Below are 24,001 nucleotides of genomic sequence, written 5' to 3'. Positions count from 1 at the left end.
CTTCATGTAGTGTAGGCCATCGAAAGTATAAAAAACGAAACGAAATATAGATCTGTATTTTAATTAGATTGAATTCAACGTGTTCGCATTAAATCATAAGGTCTGTCATTGGGTCAAGTTCTGCGGTTTCAATACTCGGCTTGAACGTGACAAGAGTTTGGTCGCTTGTCCAACCTCGTGTATTTTCCAGCCCCGCCCCCTTCATTGCCAAAGACCATTTCCTCCCACTGCTAAAGACTCCTAAGCGCAAGCGAATTATGTAAATAAATTTAAACAATATGTTAGTCCCGAAATGACTTAGTTGTGTCGAGTGCACGTTAAACCCCATTTCTCTCTTTCTCTCTCGCTAAAGACCCGTTCGCGCAATCGAATTATTGAAATAAAGTTGACCTACTTTATATGAAAACCGACCCACCCCCTCACTCTCTATGTGGCATTTCAAGCCAGATTTACAATCAATTACTTCTTAAACACCAATCAGGTGGCAGTATTTTCTGTCGGATACCTTACTTCCTTTTAAAACCAACTCGTTTGACATTCAGTATGCAACCTTTCAACTTGTACGCGAATCTCGAGGTGTGACAATGTCATTGAGGATATCTATGATTTAAATCTGTTTTAATTTATTAGCAGGATATCTAAAATGCTTCAGGACAATCCACATTTAGAAAGATCACCTTCAGAATAAAAATGCAGTTGAATTATCCAATTTCTTTTATATGTGAAAACATGTGAAAGGGAATGTCAATCTTCTAGATATTTAAACTATATTTCGTAATTTTATTTGTATGGCAAACAAAAACATATGAACTTGACTGCAATTTGTATGACAAACAAAAACATGTTAACTTGACTGCAGTTTTGTTGACTGCTTAGTAATAAACCGTTTCAAAAATATGAAACTGGGGTTTGAGATATATTGTTGTATGTATATAAATACAATGTAATTAAAATCCAGATCTATATTTGGTTTCTTTTTTTAATACTTTCGTTGGCCTACAATACATGAAGATCTGATCGGTTGTTGTGGAAAATCGCGTCATACGAGCGGCCTTTGACCCTATAACGTCAGACATTTCATTAACCTATCAGCGTTGGTGTTTCTAGTGGAAACGCCAAAAACTCGCCCTAACAGACCGTTTCATTGGCTGATCCCCCACATCATCCACATCACGGGTTATATAACAACCCTTCCAGATCCTAGTGTAGTAAAGACAAGTAAAACGAAATTTTGAACTATAAAAAACGAAACGAAATAGGACCTGTGTTTTAATCAGTCTGTATCTAAATATAGTATCTAGAGAAGTGAGTGCAGTTAAATTGACGTTTCGACTTTTGTGTGTTTGCACTTAGTAATCTAGCTATGTTAAAGCGTCTTGAAAAATGAAAAAAAAACCCAAAAAAAACAAAAAAAAAAAACAACCCCAAAAAACGGAAGTAGTTTAAAAGTACATATTTGTTAGCCATGTGAATTTCCCAAATGGAAATCTCACCAGGTGGCGTGTACAATGAACAAAACTATATCTGCGTTTTCTTTTATTTAACAAAATATGTTTTAAGGCTATTTCCATCTTGGGTGGCCCAATTGGTTAGATCATACGGTCTGTCATTGAGTCAACTGGCGTGGTTTCGATTCCCCGGTTGTACGTGACAAGGAGCAGGTTCGCCTGCCCAACCTCGTGGATTTTCTCTGATTCCCCGGTTTCCCCCCCCCCCCCCCACTGTTAAAGATCCCTACGCGCAAGCAAATTATTGAAATAAAATTGAACCACGTTAGTTCCGAAATGACCTAGTTTGTGTCGAGTGGACGTTAAGCCCCATCTCTCTCTCTCTCTCTCTCTCTCTCTCTCTATTTCCGCATACATTCTCATCAGTTTCTACCACAAAATATAGCAACCAGAATGCCAATGTACAGATTTGCTTTTGATGTAAACCTCCAACATGTTACGACATATAGTTAAGACCATAGTACTTTTATTATACGAATATTTTGATCTTAAAGTATTCAATTGTGACAATTTAAAGTTTACATTAGTTTCAGTGGATATCACACCATCATATTTGTGTTGGTTTAAACACTATTTATTTACCATATATTACATACTATATACAATACATAATAATTTATAAGGGACAATAACACTCTTGCTGGCTTGACAGCTCCAGAAAATAAATAATAGCTTTATTCTAAGTATTAGATGTTGTGTAAATTATCCATTAAATCCTATTTTACTTGTCCAGAGGGTTCAAAAATATTTTTAAATCCAAGTCACATTTGAAAAGCTTTACGTCAGGCTTTAAAATCATTTAATTGAATTTTCCAATTTTTTTATATTAGGTGTGTTAAGTTGAAATTTGTAACATCAATTAATTGGAATATTGTAAATAGTACAATTTGTTGACCGGAATAAAGATTGGGACATATTATTCAGTTACAACAAGAGTGGTATTGAGCCTTTAAGATGAAACATTCATCAAAAACTTATGACGATGGAAATAATGTAATAGCCGATCGACACAATTTGATTAAAATACAGATCTGACCAGTTATAGTGGAAGGTCGCGTCAGAGGTCATAAACTATAAAAAACGAAACGAATTAGGATCTGCGTTTTAATCAGATTGCGAGCGACAGAATGTATGATCAGAAGCCCGGTCCTTATTATTCTGTTGGTCTAAAAATTACTCGATCCTCTCTCTCCCAAAACAATTACTCGATCCTCACCCTCCCAAAACAATTACTCGATCCTCACCCTCCCAAAACAATTACTCGATCCTCTCCCTCCAAAAACAATTACTCGATCCTTTCCCTCCCAAAACAATTACTCGATCCTCTCCCTCCCAAAACAATTACTCGATCCTCTCCCTCCCAAAACAATTTCTGGTAGTGACTACGCTGGCCATATTTTCCCGGATTCTTTTATATTTTTTTAAAATTACCCTAGAAGAAGTTTGCTGGGTTAATGAATTCTACTTAAATCCACCCAAATGCGATTTGCAAGTCAGGGGCCTGTTTCACGAAATCTTAACTAAAGATAAAATCCGAATTTTAGTAGATACTTCAATTTTGATTGGCTAAGCACTAAAATCTATCTAATATTATCCAATCAAATTACTAAAATTTGGATTTTATCTTAGCTAAAATTTCGTGAAACAGGCCCCAGTTTGGAAGTTGTAACTACGAAAAATTAAATATTGTATTACACGAAAAACTTGCTTGGAAATCGTATTTTGAGGGGCATTTTTGAAAAAAAACCGCTACGATTTTGAATTAAAAATGACGATTTGACATAAGAACGGTATATTATCAAATATTGATATATATGTGAGTTGAAGTAATATATATATTTGGAATCATGTGCAATACTCATTTTAGGAAAGTCTATGGTAATTGGCCTTGACATTCCTCTGGAATCTGTGGACTCCGCAGATGTGATTCTTTGAACGATTGTTATTTTTGAAACAGTTTATTTTAGAAATAAAAGTTAAAAGAAATTATATTGCAAATTAATGATCACGTGTAATTTATATTAACATACAAAATGAAATGTGGTTTAACGTCTTACTCTTCTGCTCCTAAACTGGGCTAATGAAGACGGGCATACTGTGTGCTATGAGGGAGATTTTGCCCGGGCAGCGGCACTACGGCCTACTCTTATATCGAATTCCAACTGCACGCCAATATGTACACGGGACCTCGTTTTTTCATCCCATCCGAACGACTAGACAGCTGTCCTTGTCAGGCCCTCCGTCCTGCATCACTGACAAGGGGAAACCACGCCGGAAAATCTGGATGAACTTTCTCGGCCAATTCAGGAATGGAACACCCGACCTCCAGGCTAGCGAGCCAGCGTCTTACCCACTTAGTCACCGTAGCTCCTTGTAATAATTTATATAAAGTTGTATATCAAAGCTAAAAATAGATTAAAAGTGCACTGGAAATATTATCTATTAATAAACGAGTATCTTACCTTTATGACATTAGTATATTTTTCACAGCGTTGCATTTATTTAAAATAAGTATCACGTAAAGACGGTCATATATATAGTTGACTAGTTTTTACAATATACGTCATTCAACTTCTAGATATTTCCCTATCATAATTAACTAGGGTGCCAACTATACATAACTCTACTTTCATTTACATTGACAGTTCATCATTGATCCATTAATATTCATTAAAGACTCCCCACCCATGTCAAATTATACAATCTAATTCTCATTGTGGGACATTTCAAAAGGTTTGTTAGTTTATTAGTTAATGGACATATAAGTATACGCGTAAAAAAAGGTTGCCTTTTTATTTAATAAACACAATCTACATGCGTAAAGAGGGTTACCTTACTATATAATAAACACAACCTACATGCGTAAAGAGGGTTACTTTCCCTAGAAAGTTTCACAAAGCTAAAAGTAATAGATTTCCAGTTAAGGTATCTGTCAATCATTGACTAGTCATTGAAATCAAACCACCGCGGTGTCCCTTATTACCAAATACAGCTGTAATGTTTTTAGGTGTAGCATGCATTCCTGCAGGTATGCATGGTGTTACGTGTTTAATAAAAGGCTGTAAAAAGTTTAATCATAATATGATTATAGTAATACACGTCACTTTCACATGTCAGTTAAAAGATTAAAGTGACCAACCAGGGACATGCTGCAATATTTTTAAATATTCTCCGAAACGTGCCGAATTTCACGGAGCGATAATACGTAAATGACTTTATGATCTAATAATAACCAGAAAAGAAAAAATTCGTTTGTAAAAAGTTAAAAAGTACAGCTTGTATGTTTGCATTTGGATTATGATGTAAAATTATGTCTGATATAAATTTGAAATAAAGCGAGTATAATAAGAATTAGTACTGATAATTCCCTTTGACATATTGTGTCGTTCGTTGGCTTGATGGGGTGGTCGCGGCAACATGGCGGTATAATAGATTCAAAATTCTTAAATGCTATCGTCTAATTTCTATCTTCTATTCATGTAATTTCTAAATTAAGACAATGTATAATCCAACTTCTATATTTGTAGAGTGTAAATTTTAATTTGTTTCAACTTATTTCTATTATTAAGACTAAAAATGTCTACTTCATTGTCGCTTTACATGTTAAGCATGAACGTCGAACAAATTAGAATTCTTTAAGAATTCAAATTTCATCATTCAACAAATAATATATATCATTTTCTTCGTATCGTTTATAAAGATGCAGGGCCGCGTCTTCTCTAAAACAGAGTAAATTATAAAGTTGTGAAAATATTTCAATCACTAAGATAATTAATGTTTCTTAAATTAACAACTTCAACGCATCAATTGGCTAGTGTAGCGATTTGCCAACCAATTCCTGCCCTGGAACATCAATGTTCCACCGATAAACTGATGTGCCAAGCTGGACTATTCCTGCCCCGGAACATCAATGTTCCGCCGAGAAACTGGTATGCCATGATGTACCCTGGAAAATCGAGCAAGTGGTATACCATGATGGACTATTCCAACCCACCGAGAACACACGTTACCTATTGTTTCTGGTATATGTACGTACATCATACCGACTTCATGAATGAGTTTACCAAAACATTATTCTTGTTACAATCTCTGGTTATAGGACGAGAGGCAGTTAACCATGAAGGTGACTGATACGCTCACTTCCCACTCAGGGACACCACTTGAAATCCCTTTATATAGTACCTACCGCAGGAAGTGCCAAGACAATCAATCTTAGATTGGAAAGTCGTGAGTAAGCAACAAAATAAAAAATAAATGCATAAAGGCAAGTAATTACATTGTGAGAAATTGAGTTCATTTGCACTGAAAGTGAATGCGCAGTCATTCTTGTATTATGAAAAGAAGCTGAAAATGATCGAAAGTAATCACACTTTCAATAAAAATGTAAACTTGCTAAATTCACCTTTAGTCTTAGTGACCCCGGAGGTCAAAAGGTGAAATGGACCCCCCCCCCCCCCGCTCAGCCTCCAGACTATAAATGCCTCTCAAAGATTATTAAATTTGATTGTTTTCTATAAATTAGAATAATTACAATTATAATAAGATGCCAACCCTAAAAATAAGAGAAAAATTGGTTGGCGTTGGTAGATTTGTAATTGTTTGGGGTAATGCACCTGATCAGACCTAATAATTGTGTAGCAATAATACTTTCAATAAGCGGGTCGTGAAAAAAAAAACTTCAGTCAGTCGAGCGTGTAATTGGTAGATGAACATGAGGTAGCCGGATGTGGACTCTGTGCTTGAGAAGGCACATACTGGTTGTGGCCTGACTATATTCTTATACGCCCTAATTAGTCGCCATGTTCGTTCTACAAATTGAAAACAAGTAAGGCGACTGTTAAGGGCGTTAACCTATTTTTTATTTAATTATTTCTGTAGTTTTGTAATTTTTTAATGGGAGAGAGAGAGAGAGAGAGAGAGAGGGTTAACATCCACTCCACACAATCTACGTCATTTCGAGACTAACGTATAGTTCAGTTTTATTTCAACAATTCTTTAGCAGTGTGAGAAAACCCACGAGGTTGGACAGGCGACCCTACTCCGAGTCACGTACAACCGGGTAATCAAGAAACCGCGCCAATTGACTCAATGACAGAACCTATGTTACAACGCACACGCGCTAACCATTCGGCCATCCAACCGAACAGATTCTGTAATACAAACAAACAGTAACCCATAGCACGTGCTCTTTCAGTTGCTTTAAAATTAAATTACTTGTTAAATAAAATTAATGTTCCCTAGTCATCGTCAACGGCAAACGATAATGAGTCATCCGAGCATATTAAAGTTTAGGTTATATTTTTTTTATTCGGGTAAAATATTTATTATCCCTTTATAGCAACTGACTAATATCGCAATATATATTTCGCTAATCTTTCAAGCCCCTTTTACTGTTTGAGGGTTAACTGTAAGAATATATGTTTAAAGAGGCATTTTCAATTTCACAAGAATTAAATGAACTTTATTTCTAATAATATCATATTGTAAACACCATTTGACTTATCTAATTATCAAACACACAAACGTTTGTTAAACTGTTTGAGAAAAAAAAAGTTATACAACTTGAGAACTGAAAGTTAATGGGCATATTGGCTCAGTTGATTTGGCTATAATTGTAGTATAGGCCTAGATACGTAACCAACGTATCTAAGTAGTCCCATGGAACATATACTCTTCCCAAAAAAGTAGGGGATATTCAGAAACAATACAAAACTGCGGAAAAGCACTGCTGTTTTTATTAGAGGTAACCAGTGTATGTTAATAACAGGCCAATTGCCTACACATAAACATAAACAGTTCAAATGGGTGGCTTATCTGACGGCCCCATTTCACTCGCAAAGAGATACACTTCCAAAAGTGAAAATGGACGTTTTTGATTTTTGTCTTAATAATGAGTAATTGATCCACCAATCCTCAGACATTCAGCAATTCGTCCTGCCATGCTCCTAATCAACCGTTCAATCACGATTTGGGGCATTCTGACCCACTCCTCTTGCAGTGCCACGGCCAATTCTTGCAGTGTTGTCGGTTGACGTTGACGTCGACGAACACGTCTCCCGATCAAATTAAACTTAACACACTAAAGCAAAGATACGCTAAACAGTTAATCTTATGCAAGAACCGATAGGAAAGCAAACATGGATAGGATAAACAAGCAAGCCTCAGTTTTCATCAACCCTTCCGTGAAGTGTCAAATTTGACAATGAACCCCTCCCACGTGTTTGGCGCTGTTGCGTGTCGCACATGCAGCTCAGTGGTTCTGTTGGGGCGATAAGTTCTTCATCTGTGAACATACTCTCAAATCATGTCAAATGTCCATGACTATTTATCATATGACAACCTGCATAGGCATTTGTATTTCAATATCGTTAAAAACTGCCTTGAATTTAGAGTGGGTATGAAACTTAAGTCCCATTTTGGATCTTGTTTTCCGTCATAAACATAGATTACTCATTATTTTTTTTTTACACAATGACGCTTTAAGGAAGTTTTCGAAATGACGCATAGCCCCGCTATAAGTGGAAATAGGCCATCATAGCAGCTATAATTTGAAATATTTTTTTTTTACCGTATGCAGTCATGCACAAGCAAAGCTGAATTATCTGTAGGAGTCATTCTCTCATGGTCCCGATGCTTCCCACTTAATTTAGAGAAAATCCATTAAAACCATAGACACCATCGTGTTCATAGGGTTTTTGGCAAAGGGGGGAGAGATAACTCCGGAATCAAAGTTGAATATCGATAGGGTTCATCCTCTCATAACTCCAATGCTTTTCACCAATTTTTACAAACATCCTTTGAAAAAATAGAATATGTCGCGATCACAAGATGTTCGGCTATGGAGATAACGCCAGAACGAAGGTCGCCGAACGCTGAAAATAATTAGGGTTCATCCTCTCATGACCTCAATGCTTGCAACCAAATTTGAAAAATAATTGTTAAAATATGTAGCCTATACGACGATCCCAAGGTTTTCGTCAAAGCGCGGTAACTCTAGAACGGAAAGTCGTAGAAGGCCGAATATCAAATCTGTTGAAAACGTTCGTTTATATCGCGTTCACAAAGTTTTGGGCAAAGGGGAATAACTCAGAAATGTGGGCGTATAAAAATTACATACTCCTCAGCAATAAATTGTTGACGGACTGAGAGGGACAATGATGAAAATCGACAGGTGTACGTCACCTTCTCTTGACCCAAAATCCAGAGCTTCACACTTTAAAAATCAAAAAAGTCAACAAAACTTAATTTACTCTCGATACTATCTTATATGTCGGATTTTCTCTGGATTTGAATCCGATTTGCTGCTCAATGCTCACTGGTGATTTAATCCGAAAATGGATAATCGAGACTATGTTGTTTTTTTTTTATCGTACCGACTTTAGTAATGATCGAGGCTAGGCCTAAAATTCCTACCCTAAATATCTCGGTTCAGGGTAAAGCAAATTGACTGAAACTTTCATCATATTCCCTTTACATTTATATTATGTATTTTTGAACTATTATACCGAGAACTGCCAGCTCTTTATCTAATCTTCCATAGTGTATGTTTAAGTAATTGTAGCCGATAGGGTGAACACATACTGCTGTTAAAATGAATACGTTAAGTTCATGTCTCAAAGATAATTATCTGATTTTCCTCACAAAATAAATCTTTTTAGCTTGTAGAGTGATCACGAGTCAAATATGAACGGACTGATGGACGGTAAGGGTGTTCACAATGCTCCCATACTACGTGTGGCCGTGACCATACTACTTGTGATGTTACAAATCTCTCGTTACTATAAGAAGCAATCCGTGATTAAAACACAGGCCCTATTTTACTTTTCGTTTTTTTTTTGTAGTTCAAAATTTCGTTTTACTTGTATTTACTACACTGGGATCTAGAAGGGTTGATGTGAGGGATTAGCTAATGAAATGGTTTGTAATGGCGAGTTTTTGGCGTGAGGTGCAGGGAATTGTGGGTAACCCACTAGAAACATCAACGCTTATTGGTTAATCAAATGTCCGACGTAATACGGTCAAAAAGTCACTCGTATAACCTCTGACGCGACTACCCTCTACAACTGGTCAGATCTTCATGTAGTAGAGGCCATCGAAAGTATAAAAAAACCGAAACGAAATATAGATCTGTATTATAATCAGATTGGAAGCATTCAAATCAAATTTGCCCATTTCTTTCTTCTCGGAATCGTTGATGCTGTAGCCAGTTATTGGATTTTGATTTAGATTTTGTTAATCGTAAAAGGAACAAGACTCGTTCCCTACTCGTATATATTAAGTTTGAATATTTAGAGATATTAAACGATATGGGATGGGGGCGGGAATGATCAAATGGTTAGCACGTGCGTGCTGTATCATAAGGTCTGTCATTGAGTCAACTGGCGTGGTTTCGAATCCCCGGTTGTGCGTGGCAAGGAGTAGGAATATTTAGAGATATTAAACGATATGGGGTGGGGCGGGAATGATCGAATGGTTAGCACGTGCGTGCTGTATCATAAGGTCTGTCATTGAGTCAACTGGCGTGGTTTCGAATCCCCGGTTGTGCGTGGCAAGGAGTAGGGTCGCCTGTCCAACCTCGTGGGTTTTCTCCGGGTCCTCCGGTTTCCTCCCACTGTTAATGACCCCTTCGCACAAGCGAATTATTGAAATAAAATTAAACCATGTGTTAGTCCCGAAATGACCTGGTTTGTGTCGAGTGGACGTTAGACCCCATTTCTCTTCACGATATATAAGTGTAATAAATATGCTTGTCTAAGTGTCTGTTTACACTAAATTATCTTCAGGATTTACTTTTTCTGTGAAATCTAAGACCAGATACTTATCATTGACCTTACCTTAAATTTAAATCTATCACACTCAGATAGCAGTGACGTGATATGTCAACACTCCTATCCATCAACTTTTATAGCCATATCTTCCTAACCCCAGACATCTGAAAACGAAAGTAATGAGCTCTTCCACGTAAAACAAAACTTCTTTCAATTTTGAGTGAATTCTTTATCACTACAGAGAGAGAGAGAGAGAGCGAGCGAGCGAGAGAGAGAGAGAGAGAGAGAGAGAGTTTGGGTTTAATGTCCACTCGATACAAACTAGGTCATTTCGGGACTAACATATGGTTTAATTTCATTTCAATAATTCGCTTGAGCGTAGGGGTCTTTAGCAGTGGGAGGAAACCGGAGGACCTGGAGAAAACTCGACTCTGTATAAACTTCTGTTAAGGCACCGACTGCCTACGATCTTATTAAACATCTAAATAATTCAATATGTCCTTTACAAGCTACACAGGATCTGTGTATAACACTCGGCAGAACGTCTAAGACAATGTAGTAGTGGTCAGTGCATCATACCATAGCATGATAGTGACTTCAAAGGAAATGCGCAGTGCACTTACAGACACCATAATCTGATAAATAAACAATACCATATATATGGAAGCCTATAACTACCATTCATAATTTCTACTTTTCCTTCAGAACGCGAAAGTCGAAAAGTAGAAGTTAGACGCTATAAAAGCCAAAATCAACTCGAAAATAGGAAATTAAGAAATATCACACAGCGATAATAACGCCCCTCGTTTTTTCCTAATTTCTTATTTTCGACTTGCATTTTGGCTTGTATACCGTCTTGTCGACTTTAGACTTAGTCATATTTTTGTATTTTGCAAGTCGAAAATAAGAAATTAGGAAAAAACGAGGGGCGCTATTATCGCGGTGTGTTATTTCTTAATTTCCTATTTTCGAGTTGATTTTGGCATGTATAGCGTGTTGGTGCCTTCTTACTGACATCAATAAATACAAAAATATGACTAAGTCGAAGGACGACAAGACGGTATACAAGCCAAAATGCAAGTCGAAAATAAGAAATTAGGAAAAAACGAGGGGCGCTATTATCGCTGTGTGATATTTCTTAATTTCCTATTTTCGAGTTGATTTTGGCTTGTATACCGTCTTGTCGCCTCACATTTTGTCGTAATTTCTACTTTTCGACTTTCGCGTTCTGAAGAGGCGAAAAGTAGAAATTATGAATGTTAGTTATAGGCTTCGATACATTTATGATGATTCACTCTTGTCCATTTTCCCTAATTGTCGTACGCTATATAAGCAGGAGTTCACTGACAGCAAGTCAGACTTGGAATAGAGCTCCTCCCGATTTATGTCTATTTCATGTTCTTAATAAAGGTCTTATCAATTATACTGTTATCTGTAGTGTTACACATTGCAGTTTTTAAAGAGAGAGAGAGAGAGAGAGAGAGAGAGAAATGGGGTTTAACGTCCACTCGACACAAACTAGGTCATTTCGGGACTAACATGGTTTAATTTTATTTACATAATTCGCTTGCGCGTAGGGGTCTTTAGCAGTGGGAGGAAACCGGAGGACCCGGAGAAAACCCACGAGGTTGGACAGGCGACCCTACTCCTTGCCACGTACAACCGGAGTTTTTAAAGGATTTGCTAATACTGTTTTTGGTGGCCTTAGAAGCAAATAACAAAGTGGTTTTAATTTTATTCTTTCTGTAGTAAGGGGAGCAAATCTTGTTTCTTTCGCGTGCTAGAAGCTATATTACTTCAAAGGAAATGTTATCGATTCATTTTTCAAGTCATACAGTTAAAACAACAGCTTAATTAAAACTAAAATTATCGTGTCCCAAGGAATCAACCAATCAAATTGCTTATCTCGGCTTACCCTAAATAGAAGAAGTTACTGCCCTTATAAACAACTACACCAACATATCAAACCCTAGCCCTGACCCCTAATAAATAAAATCAACTAGCTATAAGAAGCCCTAACCCCGGGACAGTGAAAAACCTCATTTTAAGAAAATCCAATCCTGAGCAGGAAACACTCTGATGTGGCTCTTACCCGAAAACCTCAAATTTATTCTTTTTTCTTCAGAAACAAAAATATGTTATTACTAAGTTCTGTACAAAGGTAGGATGAGGTAAAATATGTTATTACTAAGTTCTGTTCAAAGGTATTGTTTAACGGTAGGATGAGGTAAAATATGTTATTACTAAGTTCTGTACAAAGGTATTGTTTCATGTGAGGAAATTTATAGATTTAACATACAGCTCTGTATGAATGAATCTACTGAGCTCTTCTATGAGGTCAGACCTAGAACGTAAAACATAACGTACAGTCATTGGCTGTGACTTGTTAATTCTATTACATGCCTCGCTCTCGAGAAGGTCGATATCATTGGTTATTTCCCAATATGGCAGGTTTTGGCGTTATTTGATAGGTTTATGTGTTTATATAGTAGGCGGTTGTAGTATTATAAAGCCACGTGGTGCCCACAGACATGTCATTATTGCAATTTGCTTTAAAGAATTAACTGAGTGATTTTCTCAATATCACACGACTTACTAAAATTTCATCACTAACTGAAATATACCGAGGTATTTTCTAGAAAGAAGAAAAATGTCTGTCGTTTTACCAATCATCAACCTGTACAATGGTGAGGTCTGTCAAGAACAGAGAGAAGAGGGGGCATCTTTCCCCGGAGCAGATCTAAAATTAGAAGGAGTCTGCATACTAAGTGGTCCACGTGGATTTTTACAGAAGAGGCTGACAGAAAGTTTTGAACAGCGGGTCTACAATCAGAAGACCGGTCGACACCGAGGATGATCAAAGATTTCGAATCACGTTTGGATGTGCTCGTCTCGAAATAAAAGGCTGGAGAAGAAACAATTGATGTCCACCAAGAAGCGGGTATTCCAAGAAACGGAGCTCGACCTTGTCTCAAAAACTAGAATTAACTATTGATTCACACGTAAATAGATGTACGTAGAGGAGCTTAATAATCTCAAATTCATTCATTTTTAATTGATGATTATAATTCAAGACCGCTTTCATATATTATATTATCATTAATTTATTTATTTATTTGTATATTATAATCAAATTCCTTATTTGGAAGATCATTTTTAAAATTCTAAAGTCCATTATTTCGAGTCGCGAAGCACAAATGAACATAAAATTGTCCAACATTTTGTAATATTGTTTGTTGAATAGTGTATGCGTACATTTCTTTAACGTGTGTTTGTTTGTTTATTTATTAACATTAACTAGTATTGCGGTTGTCTGTTTTGTCATGTTCGTACGATGCCATTATAGTGTTCATGTTCCATCATTTCCCTTTCCGTCCACAAATCATATGAGTCTTAAGAAGAAATTATTTATTTATTTATTTATTTTTTGTGGAAAGTTGGAAAGAAAGTGGTAACTAACTAATCAAACATTTTATAATCGCTTTAAACTTGATATTTCCATTTCATATATCTTAATGATGTAAATAGAGTTTAAGACAGCCAAGGGCAACGAAATATCAATTTATTTATTCTCTACATTTTAATGTGGTAAAAGATAAAATGCTCAACTGTATAGTCAATATGGGTATTATTTATTGTGATTTCATATATTATGAGAAATATCAATTTATTTATTCCCTACATTTTAATGTGGTAAAAGATAAAATGCTCAACTGTATAGTCAATATGAGTATTATTTATTGTGATTTCATATATTATGAGAAATATCAATTTATTTATTCCCTACATTTTAATGTGGTAAAATATAAAATGCTCAACTGTCTAGTCAATATGGGTATTATTTATTGTGATTTCATATATTATGAGAAATATCAATTTATTTATTCCCTACATTTTAATGTGGTAAAAGATAAAATGCTCAACTGTATAGTCAATATGGGTATTATTTATTGTGTTTACATATTATGAGATAATTGTTTTTATTTACATATTGTTCATTTAAAAAAAATTCTTCTTTTACAATGAAATACATTTTATTTGTTCTATTTGAGAAACTTGAAAGGAATGGCTGGAATTGGGAGTTAGTGTTTGAGAGAAGAAATGGACTGGAGAATATAAACATGCTATTGTCGGGGTATGGTTACAAGATGTGGGGTTAGGGTTGTTGGTTACAAGACGTGGGGTTAGGGTTGTCATGATATAGTTACAAGATGTGGGGTTGTGGGTTAGGGTTGGCTAAATATATTTATATCATCGAGGTTTACTGTGCTTAGATGGATTTCTGGTGGTAACCTAAACGCTAGAACAGAGAATTACACGATTTTATTATGAAACACGACAAATTTATTCCAGTCGTCTAACATTCCTAACCGGTGTATCCAACTCCGATTCTGTCCTGTCACAGATTCCTTTGGGAAATCCCTGGTTACGTGGCTTCATAATTCTGATTGGGAGCATAACAGACCATTTTTTAAGGTTTTGCAACTGCGGAGGCAAGATATAAGGGTGGAGGGGGAGGTTCCACGGGGGGAGGGGGTGTTCTCAAACCCCCCCCCCCCCGACTGGCGGTGGTTCCGGGGTCCTCCCCGCGAGAATTTTGACATTTTGACCTCCTAAATGATATTTCTCCGCTAATTTGCGAGAGAAGATCTCACTACACCGACCCTGACCTACCAATCATGCCCCCCACTTTGGCCTGAAAATATAACCTGGCGCATGAACAACAACAGGTGTGGTATATTTACATTATCTTTTTACTGCAGGAAATAGTTGTATTGATCACAGCCTTACACGAAGCGACTCTGTTATCAACATCATCAGATTTTAATGTGAGGAAATTTAGTTATTGTCCGAGCATTTCTCTGTACTTAATTTAAACAGGACGAAATGTGTAGGTAAAGCAAATAACGCACGAGGAACTGGTCTCAACTAGTATAAAATGGAAGGAACAAAACCGGGAGGGTTTGGGGGGGTCTAGAGTGTAACGCTTTGACCGCTAGCTCGCCGGTCACCTCTGGTTTGCGGTTGTGGTTTCGATCCGTAGTGTGAGGGTATGTGACTTGGAGATAGGGGCGCCTTCTCAAACTCGTGGGTTTACTTCGGGTACTGCGGTTTCCACCCACAGGAAAGACCCCTGCGTGTGCGCTTGTGCTAAGATAATAAAAATAAGACAACTTGTCTGATATATCGCCTACTCTTATATCGAATTCCAACTGCCAAGGGATCTTTTACGTGCATTCCAATGTATATATGGGACCTCGGTTTTTCGTTCATCTGGATTTTCCGACGTGGTGTTCTCTTGTCAGTGGTGCAGAACGGAGGGCCTGACAAGGACAGCTGTCTAGTCCTTCGGATGAGACGAAAAACCGAAGTGCAGTGTATACATTGGAATGCACGTAAAAGATCCCTTGGTAGTTGGAATTCGATATAAGAGTAGATGATAGTGCCGCTACCCGGGCAAAATTTTCCTCATAGCACACTATGGCGTATGCCCGTCTTCATTAGCCCAGTATAGGAGCAGAACAGTAGGACGTTAAACCCCATTTCATTTTATTTCAACTTCCACCAAAGGTGATATATCAGACAAGTTGTCTTATTTTTATTATCTTAGCACAAGCGCACACGCAGGGGTCTTTCCTGTGGGTGGACACCACTGTACCCGAAGTAAACCCACGAGTTTGAGAAGGCGCCCCTATCTCCAAGCCACATACGCTCACACTACGGATCGAAACCACAACCGCAAATCAGAGGTGACCGGCGAGCTAGCGGAACATTGGTTATTTCGTGTAGGCCCTATTAGTTTAAAAGTTGTAAAATACTTTTAAAAATCGACAATACTTTAGTCTAGATTAACCCCTTGAGTCAGAAATATCACGTTTGTGACAATTTCTCAATAGTTTATGTTATCCAAAATACCATAAAACTACAAAATTCAAGCGATTTAGTTTATCGGTACGCATTATTTCTATTGAAACCTGCGAGTAAATCAAATGCCAAGGTCACGAAAGCGACATGCAAGTTCAAGGCCAAACAACTGATACATTTCAAAACAAATAATAAGCAATAAACTTATTTATTTCATCTCTCTACGACTGTCTGACCATGTGCAGACATTGTTACAATGTATGAAACTCTCCTCATTGGTATTGTAACCGTTAGTTCAACCTGGCAACAGTTTTCAGTTCCGAAGCGTTTATGCTTACACCATAAGTGCCCTCGTCGGAATTGTGCACTGCGCGAGCGCAAGCAATTTTAACTAAAATCTATTAAAATTGCATTTTAAGTTACAATCGATCTTCTTCTAGCATAGAATTTAAAATTTCATTTTTAGTTAAAATCTATTTTAGTGATTTTACATTAAGTTTTTGTGAAATAGGGTCCAGATTGACAAGTATTGAGATTGTAAAACATTGGTAAATCACAGTCCTGAAACTGAAAATATTATCATAAATGGTATATGCCAAATTGGCAAGAGATACCAGGTCCCCACTTTTAGGTAATTTGAATTCTAAAAAGATATTGAAATGGTTCATAACAGGTTCTTTAAATTGTTCCTGGGCACAGTAACGTAAATTGGCCCAGCTGGGCACAGGAACAAGAGCATCCAAACTGACCGGTTCGTGGGGACAAGAGTTACATACATTTTGTATATTATGAAACCTATTTACTATTTTAAACCTATAAAATAATTCTTAAATGTATTAAGCATACCAGAAGAAAGGCTACTTAAATAATGTTTTAAAATGTCATACAATCTTCATGCAAATGGTGGAATGTACTCATTTAAAAATATTTTGTATGGCTGTGCTATGGCTGTGTCTATGGAGTTGTATGTCTGTGGAGTTGTATGGCTCTGGCCATGGAGTTGTATGACTGAGGCCATGGAGTTGTATGGCTGTGGCCATCACAGCCATGGAGTTGTATGTCTGTGGTCATGGAGTTGTATGGCTGTGGCTATGGAGTTGTATGACTGAGGCCATGGAGTTGTATGGCTGTGGCCATCACAGCCATGGAGTTGTATGTCTGTGGTCATGGAGTTGTATGGCTGTGGCCATGGAGTTGTATGACTGAGGCCATGGAGTTGTATGGCTGTGGCCATCACAGCCATGGAGTTGTATGTCTGTGGTCATGGAGTTGTATGGCTGTGGCTATGGAGTTGTATGGCTGTGGCTATGGAGTTGTATGGCTGTGGCCATGGAGTTGTATGGCTGTGGTCATGGAGTTATATGGCTGTGGCCATGGAGTTGTATGGCTGTGGCCATCACAGCCATGGAGTTGTATGGCTGTGGTCATGGAGTTGTATGGCTGTGGTCATGGAGTTGTATGGCTGTGGCGATGGAGTTGTATGGCCGTGGCCATGGAGTTGTATGGCCGTGGAGTTACATAGCTGTGGAGTTGTATGGCTGTGGCGACGGAGATGTATGGCTGTGGCTATGGAGTTGTATGGCCGTGGAGTTATATGGCTGTGGAGTTGTATGGCTGTGGCGATGGAGTTGTATGGGAAAATCATCAAATGAAAACGTATTTAAAAGTATAATATTAATTCTTTATTATCTTACAGGAATTCTTAAACATAGACAAGATATGAAAAATATGATAATAAATAATACATGGATTTTAGGCGGGTTCTTATGTTGCAACACTGTGAAAAGTTAAGGGGCTACCCTAAGCTGATGTTGCAATTGATGAAAAAAAAGAAAAAGAAAAAAAAAGGAAAAATAATAAAGAAATAAAATTTTTAGAGGGTGCTATCGTCTATCAAATTTCGAACAAAATGTGACTTTTTGGCATTTTTCTTATTTTTTTATTTTTATGGTAAAAAGTTAAACATGAAACGTAATGTTTGGTGGTTAATTAAAAAATAATATTTATCAAGCTACAGAGGTGATTCCAGTGTTTTATAAAAAGTTCGAAAATTGGCGAAATTAAGACCCTTTCTTCTATGCCTTCTTTTGTGGCTTCCGGTGTACCCCAGAGGGTCTGTCCTCGGACTGATCTTGTTTAGCTTATGCACTAAACCACTTGGTCTCATAGTAAGACATCATGGATTATTATTTCATCTACACGCGGATTGCAGATGATACACAATTGTACATTTCATTCAAACCTATTAAAAGTGACTTCAAAGCTGAATATTGAAACTTGTATTGCAGACATTAGAATTTGTATGAACAACATTTTTTTAAAACTTAATGTAGATAAGACAGAATATTTAGTCATTGGGTCTTCTTTAAACAGGAAAAACTTAAACTTTGATCTATCGATACAAGCAGGAAATAGTTGCCTTGTCACTTCTCAGTCAGACAGAAATCTTGGTGTAATTTTTAATCCAGATTTTGCTTTGGAAAATCACATAAAGAATATATCTGTAAAATATTTTATTATAATCTAAGAAACATGGGTGAAATATGTAAATATTTTATGAAAGACCAAACAGCTTTTTATTCAGTGTTCTTAGTTAATTGATAATTTGCACCATATTTAGAAAAATGTCAAACTCAACAATTTCAGCGAGAACTATTTTTAGTGTGCTGCCCTAAAACTTTTAAATAAACATCCATATAATATCCCGGTTATGTACCTCCCTTTCTTAATTTAAATTTTTTCTTAAAACCAATTTTTTTAAGAACTATATATGTAGTGTCAAGTTATTTATACATTTAAAATCTACTAATAGAATCTTATATTCAATTATAAAAATTACAGGTCAGTGTCGTTTATATAGGTGTTAAATGATAAAAATTGAAGGTGAACAGCCGAGTTTGTCAAGTTGTTTAAGGGGTACATTATACAGGACAGAATCAAAAGAATCTATGCGAGAAATAACTAATGAATTTATTAGTGTATTACTATTGATGTATTTCATCCATGTTTCTTAAAGTAAAATAACTTATTTAAAAGATATATTGTTTATGTGATTTCAAAGAAAAATTTGAATTAAAAATTACAACAATATTTCAGGTTGACTGCTTGTATCGATAAATCAAAGTTTAACTTTTGTATCAATAGATCAAATGAAATGAAATGGGGTTTAACGTCCTACTGTTCTGCTCCTATGCTGGGCTAATGAAGACGGGCATACGCTATACAGCGTGCTATGAGGGAAATTTTGCCCGGGCAGCGGAACTATCGCCTACTCTTATATCGAATTCCAACTGCCAAGGGATCTTTTACGTGCATTCCAATGTATACACGGGACCTCGGTTTTTCGTATCCTCCGAAGGAATTATTATTATTATTATTATTATTATTATAGCATATTTATAGTGCACCCTTTCATATAACATGTTCAGAGGCACTTTACAAAGTGACAATGTAAATCACACATAAATAACAAGATTATGGGCATGTTAACGATTGTATACAGAGTCAGTTAAAAGCCTAATTAAATAAATGTGTTTTAAGTTGTTTTTTAAAAGAATATAGAGATGTACAACATCTTAAACTAAATGGTAGATTATTCCATAAAACAGGTGCTTGATAACTAAGAGCGCTGACCATAGGAGACTAGTTGAACAGTTTTGGGCTTTAAAAGTAGTTTATCTGATGTACGTAATGTTCGGCCAGGTGTATAAAGTTCTAAAAGATCTGAGAGGTAAACAGGAGCTAAATTATTTAAACATTTAAAAGTAAGTAATAAAATCTTAAAATCAATTCGATATTTAACAGGTAACCAGTGTAAATTATATAAAACAGGAGTTATGTGGTCACATTTCTTAGTTAAAGTAACAAGTCTAGCCGCAGTATTCTGTACTTTTTGTAATTTATCTATAAGCTTTAAAGGTAAACCAACTAAAAGTGAATTAAAGTTATCTAATCGAGAAGTGACCAGAGAATTAACAAGTGACTTAGTGGCCTCTACAGTTACACATTTACGTATTTTACCTATATTTCTAATATTAAAATAGCACAATTTACAAATATTATTTACTTGAGCTCCCATAAGCATAAAACTATCAAAGATTGCGCCAATATTACGAGCAGAATAAGATGAAAATATATCACAATTACCAATTACAACAGGGGGGTTATCTTGTGCAGATTTACTTAATTGATGCCTTGAGCCTAATAACAAATATTCGGTTTTATCATCATTCAATTTTAGAAAGTTCTTTGACATCCATTTTCTAATTTCACTAATACAGTTCTCAAGTTGCAATTTTGATAAATTGAAAGAAGATGGACAATTAGGTGTAAATGAAATATATAATTGAGTATCATCGGCATACAAATGAAAGCTGAGACCATATTTTCTGACAATATCTCCTAATGGTGACGTATAGAGGGTAAATAAAATCGGCCCAAGAACAGAACCTTGGGGAACCCCAGATGACAAAACAGATTCAGACGACGATTTGCAATTAACTAAAATACACTGTTTTCTATCCACAAGATAGCTCTCTAAAAGATTTAATGCAGAGCCACAAACACCGAATTTAAATTGAAGTCTACGTAGAAGAATGGAGGGGTCCACCGTGTCGAAAGCAGCAGATAAATCTAATAAAATTAAAAATGTACATTTTCTATTATCAATTTCCATTAAAATATCATTTGAAACCCGGGTTAAAGCTGTTTCGGTACTGTGAAATTGTTTATAAGCACTTTGAAATGGTTCATACAAACAGTTATCATCTAGATGGGCCTTTATCTGAGAAGCAATACATTTCTCCAATATTTTAGAAATAAAACTTAAGTTAGAGACTGGCCTGTCATTTTTAAAAACATTAGGATCCAGTGTAGACTTTTTAATTAAAGGGATAACATAAACTCGTTTGAAAACGTTGGGAATAGTAGCGGATGATATACAAGAATTAATAATATTGGTAAAAACTGGAATAACTTCGTCTAGACAGTCCTTAAGAACAGAAGTCGGAACAGGATCTAATGAACAAGATTTAGGAGCAGACGATTTAATTAGCTTTAAAATAAAAGATTCACTAACCAAGTTAAAATTTTCTAAATAAACAGAATTTTCTAACTTATCAAAATCATGAGCGTTAAAGTCAATAGTTTTATTTAAATCATCAAGTTCAGTTCGTATTTTCTGTATTTTTATTTGAAAGAAATCAGAGAATAAATTTGCAAGTTCAGTGTCATTATCATTGTCCGGGAGGATAGTACGCTCAGCATTATGGTCCAAAAGGGAATTCACAACTTTATACAGGTCTTTTTGTCTGTTTTCGCCATTTTCTATTTTATCAGAGTAAAATTTAATTTTAGCATCATCAATTAATTTATTCACATTGTTTTTTAAAGATTTATAAATCTGTTTATGGACATGTAGATTTGTTTTCCGCCACAGATGTTCAGCCTTATTACGGGCTTGTCCTTGTCAGGCCCTCCATCCTGCACCACTGACAAGGGGAAACCACGTCGGAAAATCCTGATGAACTTTCTCTGCCAATGCAGGGATCGAACACCCGACACCCAGACTAGCGAGCCAGCGTCTTACCCACTTAGCCACCGTGGCTCCTACACAGTTAGAATACTTGTTCTTAGCCACCGTGGCTCCCTCATTAGACCAAAGTTTAAGTTTAACTTTTTCCTGTTTAAAGAAGACCCAATAACCAAATACTCTGTCTTATCTGCATTAAGTTTAAAAAAAACTTTTTTTCATCCAAATTTTTATGTCTGCAATACAAGTTTCAATATTCAGCTTTGAAAGACACTTTTAATAGGTTTGAACAAAATGTACAATTGTGTATCATCTGCAATCCGCGTGTAGATGAAATAATAATTCATGTTGTCTTACTATGAGACCATGGTGGTTTAGTGTATAAGCTAAACAAGATCAGTCAGAGTACGGACCCTCTGGGGTGCACCGGAAGCCACAAAAGAAGGGCTAGAAGAAAGAGTCTAGGAAAAAGATACAATTTCCTGGAAAAATTTTGATAGACGGTATATAGCACCCTCTAAATTTTTTTAAATTTTTTTTCTTTATTTTTTTTTCTCATCAATTCCAACATAAATCGAGGGTAGACCCTATTCTGCAATTTAAGGACCACCCTAATGGTTTTATGTTAACAAATCACAGCCTATTGCATTTCATCTGATATTGCTTGATTTAGTAAACATATGCTTTGGAGGACATCTTTTTATTTTGCACTTTGGCACTCTCTAGCGACGCCCTGAGGATAGTAATTCGTATTGAAATGAAATGAAATGGGGTTTAAGGCCCTAATGTTCTGCTCCGACTGGGCTAATTAAGACCTTTTAGAGGAATTTTTGTCCGGGAAGCTGCACTATGACCTACTCTTATATCGAATTCCAACTGTCAAGGGATCTTTTACGTGCACGCCAATGTATACAAGGGACCTCCGTTTTGCGTCTCATCCTAACAACTAGACAGCTGACCTTGTCAGGCCGTCCGTCCTGCACCACTGACAAGGGGAAATCACACAGGAAAATTCCGATGAACTTTCTCGGCCAATGCAGGGATCCAATACGCGACCTCCAGACTAGCGAGCCAGCGTCTTAACCACCTAGCCACCGTGACGGGTGAAACTCGATTAGGTCTATTTGATAAGGCCAACTTGATGTTTGGTCAATGGTCACGCGCTAATCCCAGTCCTAACCCCTGGACCTAGCCCCAAATACTTACCTTAACCCGAACATTTCGGGAATAACATATGGTTCAATTCTATTTCAATAATTCGCTTTTAGCAGTGGGAGGAAGCCAGAGGACCCGGAGAAATCTCAAAAAGTTGGACAGGCAACCCTACTCCTTGTCACCTACACCGCGGTGGGGGGGGGGGCGTCCTTATGAATGAACGGGTGACATACGCTTTTCTCCAGCTGCGATACATTATCCATGTTCTCGCATACTTATTAATGATTATGGTGGGTGAGATAAGATAAAGAATTTTATAGGGCAATGTTAATTTCAGATATAAGAGAGAGGGGGGGGGGGAGAAAGAGGAGAGAGAGAGAGAGAGAAATAGGGTTTAACGTCCACTCGACACAAACTAGGTTATTTCGGGACTAACATACGGTATTATTTTATTTACATAATTCGCTTGCGCGTAGTGGTCTTTAGCAGTGGGAGGAAACCGGAGAACCCGGAGAAAACCCACGAGGTTGGACAGGCGACCCTACTCCTTGTCAAGTACAACCGGGGATTCGAAACCACGCCAGTCGACTCAATGACAGACTTTATGATACAGCGCGCGCACGCTAACCATTCAGCCATCCAACCCCCCAGAGGAGGGAGAGAAATGGGGTTTAACGTCAACTTGACACAAACGAGGTTATTTCGGGACTAACACATGGTTAAATTTTATTTCAAGAATTCGCTTGCGCGTAGGGGTCTTTAGCAGTGGGAGGAAATCAAAGGACCCGGAGAAAACCCACGAGGTCGGACAGGCGACCTTACTCCTTGTCGCGTACAACCTGGGAATCGAAACCCCGCCAGTTGATTCATTGACAGATCTTATGATACAGCGCGCACGTGTTAACCATTCGGTCATCCAACGCCCCAATTTCAGATATAAATAACTTATTAGGGCCCAATAGATGATCTGTTTACGATCACTTGAACCGATCTTTAAACGCAAACCATGTACAGACACAGATGGTACACGCGTTTATATTGTGCACTATGGAAAGGAGATACATGTAGGTCCAATCGAATATAATCTGTTTACACACAAGGGCCTTGTAGCTGATTAGAAACGGAGTTCTACTCGGCTTATCACAGTGGTAAGTGGGCCACAACCTATCAACTAT

At 36.9% G+C, this 24,001-nt stretch overlaps 1 protein-coding gene across 1 annotated transcript in view; it reads right to left on the bottom strand.

Annotated features, from left to right (window-relative positions):
- LOC126831060 (uncharacterized) overlaps window positions 1-4,011 on the bottom strand; it is an 82,431-nt gene extending 78,420 nt beyond the window's left edge. The window contains exon 1 of the mRNA XM_050561673.2: window positions 3,971-4,011. The gene's annotated coding sequence lies outside the window, so the exon portion shown is untranslated. The remainder of the gene's footprint in view (window positions 1-3,970) is intronic.
- Window positions 4,012-24,001: the final 19,990 nt, after the last annotated feature.

The sequence above is a fragment of the Patella vulgata genome, chromosome 8 (genome assembly GCF_932274485.2).
Source record: "Patella vulgata chromosome 8, xgPatVulg1.2, whole genome shotgun sequence".
Taxonomy (NCBI): domain Eukaryota; kingdom Metazoa; phylum Mollusca; class Gastropoda; family Patellidae; genus Patella; species Patella vulgata.
Note: the sequence above shows the minus strand (reverse complement) of the source record. Positions and strands in the feature narration are given on the sequence as shown.